Source organism: Rana temporaria, chromosome 2 (genome assembly GCF_905171775.1).
Source record: "Rana temporaria chromosome 2, aRanTem1.1, whole genome shotgun sequence".
NCBI classification, from domain to species: Eukaryota; Metazoa; Chordata; class Amphibia; order Anura; family Ranidae; genus Rana; species Rana temporaria.
Window position 1 is genome coordinate 41416604 of NC_053490.1, and position 15669 is coordinate 41432272.

At 47.2% G+C, this 15669-nt stretch overlaps 1 protein-coding gene and 2 long non-coding RNA genes across 3 annotated transcripts in view; all 3 read left to right on the plus strand.

Moving 5' to 3' along the window:
* Positions 1-15669, plus strand: part of LOC120928974 (cyclic nucleotide-binding domain-containing protein 2-like) — a 387861-nt gene that overhangs the window by 89280 nt on the left and 282912 nt on the right. The window lies entirely within an intron of this gene.
* Positions 8512-8835, plus strand: LOC120928975. Its single transcript, XR_005747328.1, has 2 exons — positions 8512-8551; positions 8734-8835. It is a non-coding gene; the product is annotated as an uncharacterized LOC120928975 (long non-coding RNA).
* LOC120928976 lies at positions 15320-15643 on the plus strand. The gene is made up of 2 exons (XR_005747329.1): positions 15320-15359; positions 15542-15643. It is a non-coding gene; the product is annotated as an uncharacterized LOC120928976 (long non-coding RNA).

Consider the following 15669-nt stretch of genomic DNA (forward strand, 5'->3'; position numbering starts at 1 on the left):
AGGGATCTCTTGGGGGAGGCCATGCATCAGGCAGACCTCCAGCTCTGTCCTGATGGTCAGGACCTTTTTGAAGGGATGGATGAGGAGGATGGGATACCTGCTGGCAGTATCCCAGAGACATCCCTTCAAACTGGTGCTGCTGTTTTGGTGCAGGAAACAGCAGCACCTAGTCAGACCCAGGCGTGGGTGAGGGGACAGCGGAGCCAGGCTAGAGGCTCCATGTCAGTTGGTTCCCTCAGACCAACACATCTCAGCCCTTGGTCTGACATCTCTGGGGGCGAAGAGGGTGACCCATCATGGTTGCCATCTGACGCGTCGGCTCACTGCGTCAGTGACGACGGGGAAGGTAGGCACCCTGGTGAAACGGTGCGCCAGGTCACCACCAGGGAGACCATCGTCAGGGTCTCCACTGGTGATGGCAGCAGGAGGTGTCAGGAGGAGCAGCAGCAGCAGCAGCAGCAGCAGGCAGCTCCACCTGTGCGCACCGAGTCCCAGCAGGTGCAAGTAAGGCCGGGTACTCACGACCAAACATGTATGGTGAAAGCGGTCCGTCGGACCGTTTTCACCATACATGTCTGCCAGAGGGCTTCTGTACGATGGTTGTACACACCATCGTACAGAAGTACGCGCGTAATCAATACGCGGGGCGTGTCCGCGGTGTCGCCGCGTCGATGACGCGGTGTCGCCGCGACAATGACGCGGCGACGTGGGCGGCCCGCCTTTAAAATGCTTCCACGCATGCGTCGAAGTCATTCGACGCATGCGAGGGACGGCGGGCGCCTGGACATGTACGGTAGGTCTGTACTGACGACCGTACATGTCCGAGCGGGCTGAATTCCAGCGGACTGTTTTAAAACAAGTCCAGGAATATTTGTCTGCTGGGAAAAGGCCCGGCGGGCAAATGTTTGCTGGAATTCGGCCCGCTCGCGCCCACACACGACCAAACATGTCTGCTGAAACTGGCCTGCGGACCAGTTTCAGCAGACATGTTTGGTCGTGAGTACGGGGCCTTAGCGTCACCCCATCTGACAGGAGGGCGGTGCTGAAGTCACCTGTCTGGAACTACTTTACCCTGGTGGCAGACAACCCTACCGTGGCCATCTGCCGGATCTGTAAAGTGAGGGTGAAGAGAGGGAAGTGTTTGGCTCGGGTGGGTACCACAGCCCTGAACCAGCACCTGAGGATAAACCACTGGGCGGTGTTTGACGAGATGAAGCGTGGTGGTGGTAGCAGCGCCACCACCACAAGTGAGCAGGGTACAGCAGCCCCTGCCACATCTTCATCTCTTTCCAGCAGGTCATGCCCCCCCGCTCCCTCTAGTAGAGGTACTGGTACCGGCAGCCAGACCTCTACTTCCACAGCACCCTCCGCGTCTGTGTCCCGCACTGCCGTCCGGCGCCAGGCGTCAATTTCAGACGCCTTTGACCGCACCACTCCCTTCCCCCCTGGAGACCGACATGTGCGTTCCCTCAATGGGCTCCTGGCAAGGGTTATTGCCCAACATCTGCTGCCCTTCAACATAGTTGACAGCAACCCCTTCAGGCAGATGTTGGAGCAGGCCCAACCCCAATGGCGTGTCCCCAGCCGCCATTTCTTTGCCAGGACTGGTGTCCCTGCCCTACACCAGCACATTGTGCAGAATGTAACCCTGTCGCTGGATCACGCTGTCAGCGACAGGGTTCATCTGACAATGGATGGCTGGACCAGCAGGCATGGGCAGGGGCGCTACATCAGCTTCACGGCCCATTGGGTTTCCCTCCGAGGCGTCGGTGAGGGATCGGCGGCAACCGATCTTGTGGTGCCGCCCCGGGGTGTCCAGGGGAGAACTGCTGGTCTCCCTCAAGCCACTGTCTCCGCAGCTGCTGAGCCTCCCAGCAAGCGCCCCCGTAGCTACTCAAGTGTGGGGCACGTGCGCTGTCAGGCCGTGCTCCAGCTTGTTAGTTTAGGGGACCGGAGACACACTGGACAAGAAGTGCTGAAAGCACTTCAGGCTCAGGTCCAGAAGTGGCTGACACCCCGAAGGCTCCAGGCAGGTATGGTTGTCTGCGATAACGGCAGCAACCTACTCGCCGCCCTCAGTGCTGGCAGTCTGACCCACGTGCCCTGTCTGGCACATGTCCTCAACCTGGTGGTGCAGAAGTTCCTGCGCACTTATCCCGGGTTGAGTGACATTGTGGCAAAGGCGCGTAGGATTGCCAGCCACTTCAGGCGCTCCCCAACCGCTACCGCGTCCCTGTCCGAGTTTCAGCGGAACTACAGTCTGCCCCTTCACAGGCTGATTGTGGACAGTGTGACGCGGTGGAACTCCACCCTCCACATGCTGAAGAGGTTGTGGGAGCAGCGAAGGGCGGTGAGGGAGTACCTGATGGACCTACGCACTGAGAGGGCTTCACCACAACTCCCTTTCATCGCCTGTGCGGAGTGGGGGCAGATACAGCAGGTCTGCCAAGTGTTGTCCTCCTTCGAGCAGGCGACCAAGATGGTCAGCAGTGAGCATGTCGGCCTCAATAACGTGCTGCCAATAGTGTTCATGCTGGAGAGGACAATAGATCGCCTGCTCGAAGCTGGGGAGAGTGCCTTGGTGGAGCAGGAGGAGTCAACAATGCTCCACCGAGACCAGGGCCAGGACGAGGAGGAGGAGGAGGAGGAGGATGATGATGATGAGGAGGAGGAGGTGGTTGCTGGTGTCATCCCGGAGTCAGGGCCTGGTCAGGAGGGAGAGCCGGTGTTGGGGGCACCGATAGTCCGGGGGTTGGGCATCTCTGAGCGTGACCAGCAGCGCCTCAGGGATGAAGAGTCGGACCTCATTGACCTGGGCAGCAGTGAGGAGTCACAGCGGGCTGTGCTCTTCCCCATGGCTGCCCACATGCTGAGATGCCTCAGGAGGGACCCCCGGGTTAAGACCATCAAGGCGAGGGATGATTTCTGGATGGCCACCCTTTTGGATCCCAGGTGCAAGGGGAAACTGGAGCAGTTCATCCCAGCCAGCCGGAGGCAGCACCGGATGGAGGAACTGCAGGCAGGCATTGTCAGCCGGTTGGAGCAGGCAACTCCCCGGCCTCCAGTTGTCCCCCCTCATCTCACCCAGCAGGTGGCTGCACCCAGCAGCAGCCGAGCAGGGGACCTAATGGATGAGATGAGGATGTTCTTCCAAACCGAGCGACCCAGTACCAGCACCAGCAGCAGCAGCAGTCACCACCAGCGGCTGGCCCACATGGTGGCAGACTACATGGCGTCCGTCGGTGCTTCTGACAGTATGAGCACCGACGACCCCATGCAGTACTGGGTTGCCAGATTGGACACCTGCCGCGAGCTCGCTCAGTATGCGCTGGAGTTATTGTCTTGCCCCCCCTCCAGCGTACTATCTGAGCGGACATTCAGCGCGGCAGGTGGGGTGGTCACGGACAAGAGGACCCGTCTGTCCACAGACTCCGTGGACAGACTCACATTCATAAAGATGAATGAGTCCTGGATCGGCGGTGACTTTCTGGCACCCGTTGTCGGTTCAGGGCGCTGAAGGGTCCCTTGTCATGCATTCCCTGATGGAGCCCTGGACCTGATGTATTTACAGTGCTGAATATAACTATTTTAACACCTGAGAAAATCAATGTTAATATTTGGTACAGTAGGCTTTCTTTGCAATTACAGCGGTCAAACCTTTCTTGTAGTTTTACACCAGCTTTGCACACACTGGAGGAGGGATTTTGGCCCACTCCTCCACACAGATCTTCTCTACATCAGTCAGGTTTCTGGGCTCTCGCTGAGAAACACGGAGTTTGAGCTCCCTCCAAAGATTCTCTATTGGGTTTAGGTCTGGAGACTGGCTAGGCCACGCCAGAACCTTGATATGCTCCTTACAGAGCCAATCCTTGGTTATCCTGGCTGTGTGCTTTGGGTCATTGTCATGTTGGAAGAACCAGCCTCGACCCATCTTCAAAGCTCTAAATCAGGGAAGGAGGTTGTTGCCCAAAATCTAGCAATAAATGGCCCCGGTCATCCTCTCCTTAATACAGTGCAGTCACCCTGTCCCATGTGCAGAAAAACACCACCAAAGCATGATGCTACCACCCCCATGCTTCACAGTAGGGATGGCGTTCTTGGCATGGTGCTCATCATTATTCTTCCTCCGAACACGGTTAGTGAAATTATGACCAAAAAGTTATATTATGGTCTCATCTGACCACATGACTTTATCCCATGACTCCTCTGGATCAGTCAAGACACCTATGTCAGCAGTTATTTCCCACTCTATATACTCCTATTACCACTGCTGTTCATCATGGCACCTCCTGCCCAAGTGATATGACTCTGTATCAACTACTACTGCTAATACTACTACTGCTGCTGCTCAGTCAAGACACCTATGTCAGCAGTTATTTCACACTCTATATACTCCTATTACCACTGCTGTTCATCATGGCACCTACTGCCCAAGTGATATGACTCTGTATCAACTACTACTGCTAATACTACTACTGCTGCTTCTGCTGCTGCTGCTCAGTCAAGACACATATGTCAGCAGTTATTTCACACTCTATATACTCCTATTACCACTGCTGTTCATCATGGCACCTCCTACCCAAGTGATATGACTCTGTATCAACTACTACTGCTAATACTACTACTGCTGCTGCTGCTGCTGCTGCTCAGTCAAGACAACTATGTCAAAAGTAATTTCCCACTCTATATACTCCTATTACCACTGCTGTTCATCATGGCACCTCCTGCCCAAGTGATATGACTCTGTATCAACTACTACTGCTAATACTACTACTGCTGCTGCTGCTGCCCAGTCAAGACACCTATGTCAGCAGTTATTTCACACTCTATATACTATTATTACCACTGCTGTTCATCATGGCACCTACTGCCCAAGTGATATGACTCTGTATCAACTACTACTGCTAATACTACTACTGCTGCTTCTGCTGCTGCTGCTCAGTCAAGACACCTATGTCAGCAGTTATTTCACACTCTATATACTCCTATTACCACTGCTGTTCATCATGGCACCTCCTGCCCAAGTGATATGACTCTGTATCAACTACTACTGCTAATACTACTACTGCTGCTGCTGCTGCTGCTGCTCAGTCAAGACAACTATGTCAAAAGTAATTTCCCACTCTATATACTCCTATTACCACTGCTGTTCATCATGGCACCTCCTGCCCAAGTGATATGACTCTGTATCAACTACTACTGCTAATACTACTACTGCTGCTGCTGCTGCTGCTGCTGCTGCTGCTGCTCAGTCAAGACAACTATGTCAAAAGTAATTTCCCACTCTATATACTCCTATTACCACTGCTGTTCATCATGGCACCTCCTGCCCAAGTGATATGACTCTGTATCAACTACTACTGCTAATACTACTACTGCTGCTGCTGCTGCTGCTGCTGCTCAGTCAAGACAACTATGTCAAAAGTAATTTCCCACTCTATATACTCCTATTACCACTGCTGTTCATCATGGCACCTCCTGCCCAAGTGATATGACTCTGTATCAACTACTACCGCTAATACTACTACTGCTGCTGCTGCTGCTGCTGCTCAGTCAAGACAACTATGTCAAAAGTAATTTCCCACTCTATATACTCCTATTACCACTGCTGTTCATCATGGCACCTCCTGCCCAAGTGATATGACTCTGTATCAACTACTACTGCTAATACTACTACTGCTGCTGCTCAGTCAAGACACCTATGTCAGCAGTTATTTCACACTCTATATACTCCTATTACCACTGCTGTTCATCATGGCACCTACTGCCCAAGTGATATGACTCTGTATCAACTACTACTGCTAATACTACTACTGCTGCTGCTCAGTCAAGACACCTATGTCAGCAGTTATTTCACACTCTATATACTCCTATTACCACTGCTGTTCATCATGGCACCTCCTGCCCAAGTGATATGACTCTGTATCTACTACTACTACTACTGCTGCTGCTGCTCAGTCAAGACACCTTTGTAAAAAGTTAATTCCCACTCTATATACTCCTATTACCACTGCTGTTCACTGATACCACTGATAGTTAATTTATCCCTTAACTACCCCCATTTGTGAGGGTCGGGGTTTTTCTTTAAAGTCCCATGCAAATCAATGGGAAATGTATGTTCCCACATAACTTCTGTACGCCTAGAGATATTTCAATAATACCTGCTATACATATTACTTATATGCCAAATAAAAATATATAACAGTTAAATTAACCCTTACCAACACCCTTATATAAAAGATGGGTATATTTATATTACTATGATTTTCCTCCCCAAAAGGTTAAGATAGGAAGACCGGGCAACGCCGGGTATTCAGCTAGTAATAGTATAAAATGTTTTCGGTTATTATTAAGCTAGATGTGTTGATGTTGATGTTGATGTGTTAGATGTGAATTTAGATGTGTTTAAAAAACTAACAATTTCAATAAGAAATGAAACCTTTGCAAAATATAACATTTTTTATTAAAACAAACAAAAAAAAATTAAGACATGAACTTCTGAAGCTCTGCCACCTCATCCATGGTTTTCGCCATTTGTTGCACCAGCTGCTGATTTTGGCGCGTCAAAAAAAGAATCTGCTGCTCATTTGCCAGTACTCTCTGCGTCATGTTTTTCACGGCAGCTTGTTTCCCCTTGAGCTTTTTTATAACTGTTAGGATATAAGAAAAAAACATTTGGATTTCAAAGACCGTTACGAAAGATTATTTTCAGCCATAAAAATAATAAAGTCGGACTTAAGAGACTCTATGAAAGAGGATCTGGCAGAGGCAATTCTCTTCCTTAGAACTCTACATTGCATTTATTTGCATTTGCTAAGCCTAGAACTACATTTCAAGATTAATATAAACCATTTCTAGGTTTTTCAGATTTTTTTTTTGGTTCATTATAGATAAGCTTTGTTTTTGTTCTAAAACAGCCAAATAATGTGGTCTGTATTTTTGAACTGTTAAAGATCATGTTCCTGATGTTTAAGCCTGCTGCTACTATCCAGTCACTTGATTGTTTTCATTGTGTTTGTCTTTTGCTTAAACTGTGCAATACAGTAGACTGTTGGCTTCCCAGCCAGTAGTCCTGTGGTAGGTTGCGTTTCTTTCCCTCAAGGAATCTATAAAATACATTCGCATATTAATACAGAGGAGTCGGAGTCGGGGAGTCGGGGAGTCGGAGTCTGAAGTACATAAAACTGAGGAGTCGGAAAATTTATCTACCGACTCCACAGCCCTGCTTTAAATGCTGTCCATTTTTAGAGCTACATTTTATTGTTGAAATTTTATTAATCTCTGTGCACATATTTACCCTCCTGATTGATGGTAAAATTAACCGTCTCATCCTGCTCCTCTTCCTCGTCACCCACTACTCCACCAGAAGTTTCGGGGGGGGGGGGGTGCAGCTCCTCCTCTTGCTCCTCGACAGGAGCTGGGGGTGGTGATGTGGATGGCCCTGGCTGCTCCTCCTCATCCCTCTCCTCCTCTTCCACATCCTCCTCCTGCTCCTCCTCTGCGGCCTGTCGCCTTGTGCGCTTGGGGCGCACAGTTGGTAGCGGAGCTCCTATAATAACACAATGTTCATATATTATAAAAATGTTTTCTAATGACGTATGCAAATTCTGTGTACTCTGCTGTATTGTATATGAATACAAATTAATTTATATAGACAGTTAACCAATGGGACAATGTTATATTAAAGGGTCTTGTGGGCACTACAGGGGACTGAGCGTGAGCTGGGCTGCCACCATGGTAAAATGAGCTGTTTTTGTCTCCTTTGTTTTGTTCAGACAATCTCATGTTAAAAAAAGGGCTTGATGGAGTACACGGGATTACTATAACAACCCCACGCCTAACACAGGAATTTAGTGGGAATCTATATATATAAAACTCAACGTGTGTGTGCATGTATGTATGTATGTTCCACCATCACGTCCAAACGGCTAAAGATATTTACATGAAACTTGGCACACAGGTTACTTATATGTCAGCCACAAATATAGGATTGGTGGTTTAACCCTTACCCACCCTCATTTGCCTTGGTCAGGGTTTTTCTTTAAAGTCCCATTCAACTCTATGGGAAATACATGTTACTTCATAACAGCTGTAGATATTTCGATAACACTTGGTCACATGTTATCTATACGTCCACTTAAAGTATAGGATCGTTAATTTATCCCTTAACTAACCCCATTGGTGAGGGTCGGGCTTTTTGTTTAAAGTCTCATGCAATGGGAAAAGTATGTTCCCACATAACTTCTGTGTTCCTGTCTGCTGTCCCATGTTTTTTTCCAACAGTACTATGAATACCTTGGCTGGTGGTGATATATGTTACAACAACATGGCTGTGCTGCCTTTGCAATGTATATTACATGCTTGGCACTCTGCAGTGTCTGTTTCTTTAAGACCCTCCATTTTCTTGATGCCTAGAGGCGGGTCTTCTCTGTATGTCTAAGGCTTGCTGGGACATTTCCTGTTTCATTCCAGCTCTAGCTACTGTAGTGACCAGATCCACAAGACATCTTAAAGCTATCACAATTTGCAAACCTGACGAACACCAAAGCCTGTGAGTAAAGGGGTTTTGCTAGTTCAGCTTGTGTAGAGGGATGCTAGACATTGCAGATAGATAATGTGTGTTTCAGTGTAGTAGGCAAAGCACATGTTAGGCCTATCTTTTGTATTAGCTATGTATAATGTATGTTGCTTAAATAGCCATGCTTACATTTGTTTTCTATGTTTGTTTCACAGTTTTACCACACTATCACATCACATCTCATCCCATATCATCATACTATTGTACACATTCCTGTTCATTATATCTCAGTAAAGATTGCATCAGTTCAACAACCAGCGCGTCTTTCATTGGGACTTGGTTTATACTTGATGTTAAGCTGTGTACCTAAAGCAACACACAGCCGAGGCATTACAGTAAAAAGGCTTTAAATCGTTGTCAGAAGCAGCTAAACAGCTTTGAATCGTCTTTCCGCAGTAAAAGAACTATTAACTCCTTTCAGCCACGTGGAGTGAAGCTAAAGTGAAACTAATTTCTCTCACTCACTACAACACTGATACTGCCTGTGTCCAGTCATCATCATTATCCACTCTGCCAGCTAAATCAAGATGCAGAACACAGAGAACAACACTCTGACAGTTAACCCTCAATGCTCCTATAAGGAGGATGACACACACAGCTTGCCAAGAATCAAGTCTAGATGCACAACATTGTCTAGAGCATCTAGTCAAACAAATCTGACTTCAGCTAGCGCAGATTCAGCAAGATCTAAGCGTACTAGTTCTAGACATTCAAGCATCACCAGTCTGTCATCGGCTAGCGACAAAGCGACTAAGGCAAGAGCAAAAGCAGAGGCAGCTTGCGCCATGGCTTCTTATGCGGAGCAAGAAGCTGAATTGATGAGAGAAAAAGCAAAAAGTGAATCCGAAGCACTCAAAAAGAAAGCAGAAGTGGAAGCATCTTTACACTTACTCAAACAGCAGAAAAACGCTGCAGCAGCCTTAGCCGAGGCAGAAGTTTTCACAAGGGCTGCCGAAGCTCAGTACGATGGCATAGAAAACCAGACGTCATCCCTTAGCGCAATCCAGCGCACCCGTGAGTACGTACAGTCACAAGCAACCATGTACACCGACCAGCAATCCAATGACGCACCTAGGTCTTCATTGACTCCACTAGCAATAAGCAACTTTGATACTACGCAACATTGCAAGGCTGAATCAGGATCCCAGAGTGGGAAGTCAAGTGGTCGCATGCTCGGAGACCAATCTGCCAACCCTCCAAGAGTGCAAACGGATGCTCGCGTACTCCCTCCTCAAGCAAATACAAGTCTGGATTATAGCAGAAAGACTTACAACAGACGAGAACAACCACCTAAACAATGTGGATTCAGTCAAGCGCCTCATCAGCCTTACCAGCCGCAGCCATACCCTGAGTTTACACCCGAGAAGTATTCGCCAGACGCAACAAGTGCTATAGAAGTGGCAAAATTCCTGATGCACCGTGAGATAGTAGGCGCTGGTCTCATGAAATTCGATGACCGTCCAGAAAACTACTGGGCCTGGAAGTCATCTTTCCTGAGTGGTACCCAAGACTTAAATCTGACAGAGAAAGAAAAGTTTGACCAGCTCGTCAGATGGCTAGGACCAGAGTCCACTGAGCAAGCCCAAAGGATCAGATCAGTACATGTTCATGACGCAGCAGCAGGACTTGCAATGGTGTGGCGGAGACTAGAACAATGCTATGGATCACCTGAAGTGATCGAGGATGCTCTGCTGAAAAGGATAGAAAACTATCCAAGAATAACAAGTAAGGATTACCAAAAGCTGAGAGGTTTGGGAGACCTACTCTTAGAAATAGAAGCCGCTAAGTCTAGTGGATATCTGCCAGGTCTCTCATATCTGGATACAGCACGTGGAGTGGAGCCCATAATCGAGAAACTTCCTTACAACTTGCAAGAAAGGTGGGTAGCTCAAGCTTCAAGATACAAGAAAGATCATCGAGTTGCATTTCCACCGTTCGCCTTCTTCGCTGAATTCATAGAAGACCAAGCTGAAATACGCAATGACCCAAGCTTTGCTTTCCTGAACAAGAGAACGGCAAGCTTCCCAAAGGTAGAGCAGAAACCTCCAGGGCTTTACAAAGAACGCAGAGCAACAGTTTCTGTAAGGAAGACAGAAGTTCCGCCTGAATCTGCAGCCAATCAGGAAGACAACACAAGGAAGAAAGTTGAGGAGCCAGACAAAATATGTCCTATCCACAACAAGCCTCATCCACTAAGAAAATGTCGCAGTTTCAGAAGCAAGACATTAGAAGAGCGCAAAGCTTATCTTAAAGACAATCGCATTTGTTTCAGATGCTGCGCTTCAATTCAGCATCTTGCAAAAGACTGTACAAAAACAATACAATGCGCAGAGTGTAACAGTGACAAACACTTGTCAACACTGCACCCGGGACCACCACCATGGAAACAAGAAGTTCCGGCAACTCAAGAAGACCATGGTGGGGAGCAAGGCGAGAGTACAATGCCAGCAGTAACCTCAAAGTGCACTGAGATCTGTACAGAGCAGGGCCGCTCAAGATCATGCTCCAAGATATGCTTAGTCAAGGTGTATCCAGCAGGTTTCAGAGAGAAGGCAATCAAAATGTACACAGTCTTGGATGAACAGAGTAACAGATCTCTGGCAAAAACAGAATTCTTTGACCTCTTCGGTGACAAAGGAAGTCCAACTCCATACACCTTGAAGACTTGTTCTGGAGTTGTAGAGACAATAGGGAGAAGAGCAAATAACTACATCATCGAGTCATTAGATGGAAAGACAAAGGTGACTCTTCCTACCCTCATAGAATGTGATGAGATACCAGACGACAGGTCAGAGATTCCCACACCTGAAGTTGCTCGTCATCACCCACATCTGGTGCGAATAGCAGACCAAATACCAGCACTAGATCCAGATGCTGCAATCACCCTTCTACTCGGGAGAGATATTCTCAGAGTGCACAAAGTCAGAGAACAGTACAATGGGCCACACAATGCACCATTTGCACAACGCCTTGATCTCGGATGGGTCATCGTTGGAGAAGTATGTCTAGACGGACTGCACAAACCAGCAAAGGTAAATGTCTACAGAACACATCTGTTGCAGAATGGTCGTACATCTTGTCTTTGCCCATGTACCAACAGTCTACACATTAAAGAGAGATTAGATAACCCAAAACATCATCGAAGTATACAGAGGTGCATGGAAGACTTAGCCTCAACTGGAAATGCAGATGAACTGGGTTGTAAGGTGTTTGAAAGAACACGAGACGACGACAAGCCAGCACCCTCGGTGGAAGATACCCTCTTCCTTGAGATCATGGACAGAGAAGTCTACAGAGACAAGTCAGGCAGCTGGGTAGCCCCTCTACCCTTCCGGTCACCACGCCATCGCCTTCCTGACAACAGGGTACAAGCAGAGAAACGCTTCAGTTTGTTGCAGCGCACTCTACAAAGAAAGCCAAATATGAAGAAACACTTCCAAGCCTTCATGCAAAAGATTTTTGACAACAAGCAGGCAGAAAGGGCACCACCACTACAAGAGAACCAAGAACACTGGTACTTACCAATATTTGGGGTGTATCATCCTCAGAAACCAGGTCAGATACGTGTAGTATTTGACTCTAGTGCGAAGCACGAAGGCATCTCATTAAATGACGTCCTTCTCAGCGGACCTGACCTGAACAACACACTCCTTGGAGTACTCATCAGGTTCAGAAAAGAACTCGTAGCAGTAACAGCAGATGTACAACAGATGTTCTACTGTTTCTTCGTTCGAGAAGATCACAGAGACTACTTAAGGTTCCTGTGGTATGCAGACAACGACTTTAACAAAGACATCACAGCGTACAGGATGAAGGTACATGTGTTTGGAAATAGCCCTTCCCCAGCTGTAGCTATCTACAATCTGAAACGAGCAGCTCAGCAAGGTGAAAGACATGGTCAAGAAGCCAAACAGTTCGTCATGAAGAACTTCTACGTGGACGATGGACTTGCTTCTTTCTCCAGCAACGAAGAAGCTATTAACGTCCTGAAAAGTACAAAAGAAATGTTGGCAGAATCCAACATAAGATTAAACAAGGTAGCTTCCAACAGCTACAGAGTCATGGAAGCATTTCCAATGGAAGACCGTGCTAAAGACCTCAAAGACTTAGATCTAGGAACAGAATCACCACCCTTGCAAAGAAGTCTTGGGCTTAGTTGGGACCTAAAGACTGACAGTTTCACCTTCAGGGTCTCCAGAGAAGAGAAACCATTCACAAAAAGAGGCGTCCTATCTACAGTCAACAGTCTTTATGACCCCCTGGGATTCGTAGCACCCATCATCATGCAAGGCAAAGCTCTTTTGAGACAGATCACTACTGAGCAAGAACAAATTGACTGGGACGTACTTCTTCCTGAAGAGAAGCAAATGCAGTGGAAGTTGTGGAAAGACTCATTGTTAGAGCTTGAACAACTCAACATTCCAAGACCGTACGTATTTGTTTCCTTGTCTGCTACAAAGAGGAGAGAATTATGCGTATTCTCTGACGCTTCCACTATGGCTATTGCAGCTGTAACTTACCTTAGGGTAATAGACACTGAGGGACAAAGCCATGTTGGGTTCATCATGGGAAAATCTAAACTAGCTCCCAGACCTGCTCACACTGTCCCACGTCTAGAACTTTGTGCTGCTGTCTTAGCGGTAGAGATGGCAGACATGATTACGACTGAACTGGACATTGAGATCCATGCAGTGAACTTTTATACAGACAGCAAGATTGTGTTAGGATATATTCACAACGCTTCAAAAAGATTTTACACATACGTGACCAACAGAGTGACACGTATCAGAAAGTCTACAAGTCCAGATCAGTGGCATCACATCAGCACAGACAAGAACCCAGCTGATCATGGGACAAGATTGGTGTCAGCCGCTGTACTCAAGCAAACTAACTGGTTCGTAGGTCCATCGTTTCTTGGTAAGCCAGAAACCAAAGAGACTACTCAGGTAGAGACCTTTCAGATCATAGAACCAGATCAAGACAAAGAGGTAAGACCTCAAGTTGCAGTTTGTAAGACTTTAGTTACCAGAGACAGTCTGGGCGCCCATAGATTTGAAAGGTTTTCCAGTTGGAAGTCTTTAACCCGTGCAATCGGAAAACTTATCTGTCTAGCTAGATACTCCTGCAGAGCTACTAATACTGATCAGCGTAGCAACGACCATCTTGAACAAGCTAAGGTCGCGATCATCAAATGCATCCAGCAGGAAGTCTTTAAAGAAGAAATTCAAAGCCTTCTGAAAAAGGAAGAGATTTCTCGACTCAGTTCGCTCAAGAAGTTGAACCCTATCCTCGACGAAAACGGAGTACTAAGAATTGGAGGTCGTTTGTTGGCAGCGGATATGACTATCCAAGAGAGACATCCCTTCATCATACCTAAGAATCATCACATCGCTCTTCTTCTGGTAAGACACTATCATGAGCAAGTTGCACATCAAGGACGACACTTCACTGAAGGAGCAGTACGGTCAGCAGGATTGTGGATCATAGGAGGTAAGAGACTAGTCTCCAGCGTGATCAGCAAATGCGTTACCTGTAAGAAGATTAGAGGGAAACTTGAGGTTCAGAAGATGTCAAACTTACCTGCAGACAGACTTGCTTCAGATCCTCCGTTCACTCACGTAGGTCTAGACGTTTTTGGACCATGGAACATCTCTTCTCGCAAGACCAGAGGAGGCAGTGCCGAAAGTAAACGTTGGGCTGTTCTGTTCTCTTGCCTGAGTACTAGAGCAGTTCATATTGAAGTGATTGAATCTTTATCCACTTCAAGTTTCATCAATGCCTTGAGAAGATTCTTCTCTATCAGAGGACCAGCGAAATTGATTCGTTCAGACCGTGGCACAAACTTTATTGGGGCCTGCAAGGAGTTGAAGATCATCTCTACAGACTCTGAAACAGGTTCCTATCTTCAAGATCAAGGATGCACTTGGACTTTTAATCCTCCACACGCATCGCATATGGGAGGAGCCTGGGAGAGGATGATTGGAGTAGCTCGTCGTATTCTGGATGCCATGCTCCTGAAGGTTGGGTCTACTCGCCTCACTCATGAAGCTTTGACTACACTAATGGCTGAAGTCGTGGCCATTATGAACGCCAGACCTTTGGTTCCAGTGTCTACAGATCCGGAGATGCCGTCAGTCTTGACACCCGCAATGCTGCTGACCCAGAAGATGGAACCAGTGACAGCTCCCTCAGGAGACTTTGACCTCAAGGACTTGTACACCAAGCAATGGAGACAAGTTCAAAGTCTTGCGGACATTTTCTGGAAGAGGTGGAGACAGGAATACCTGGTGACACTCCAGCCACGCAAGAAATGGCAAGATGACAAACCCAACTTACAAGTTGGAGACATTGTCTTATTAAAAGACACTCAGGCCCACAGGAACGAATGGCCTATTGGACTCATTGTGGGGACTGATCCTAGTAGTGATGCTAGAGTTAGAAAGGTTGAAGTTAGAATTGTTAGACAGGGCATTCCCAAGGTGTATGCTAGGCCAATTTCCGAAGTAGTTTTACTTCTATCCAAAGGTTAGTGGCATAACAGAAGGTATGCCAGGTGGGGAGTGTGCTGCCTTTGCAATGTATATTACATGCTTGGCACTCTGCAGTGTCTGTTTCTTTAAGACCCTCCATTTTCTTGATGCCTAGAGGCGGGTCTTCTCTGTATGTCTAAGGCTTGCTGGGACATTTCCTGTTTCATTCCAGCTCTAGCTACTGTAGTGACCAGATCCACAAGACATCTTAAAGCTATCACAATTTGCAAACCTGACGAACACCAAAGCCTGTGAGTAAAGGGGTTTTGCTAGTTCAGCTTGTGTAGAGGGATGCTAGACATTGCAGATAGATAATGTGTGTTTCAGTGTAGTAGGCAAAGCACATGTTAGGCCTATCTTTTGTATTAGCTATGTATAATGTATGTTGCTTAAATAGCCATGCTTACATTTGTTTTCTATGTTTGTTTCACAGTTTTACCACACTATCACATCACATCTCATCCCATATCATCATACTATTGTACACATTCCTGTTCATTATATCTCAGTAAAGATTGCATCAGTTCAACAACCAGCGCGTCTTTCATTGGGACTTGGTTT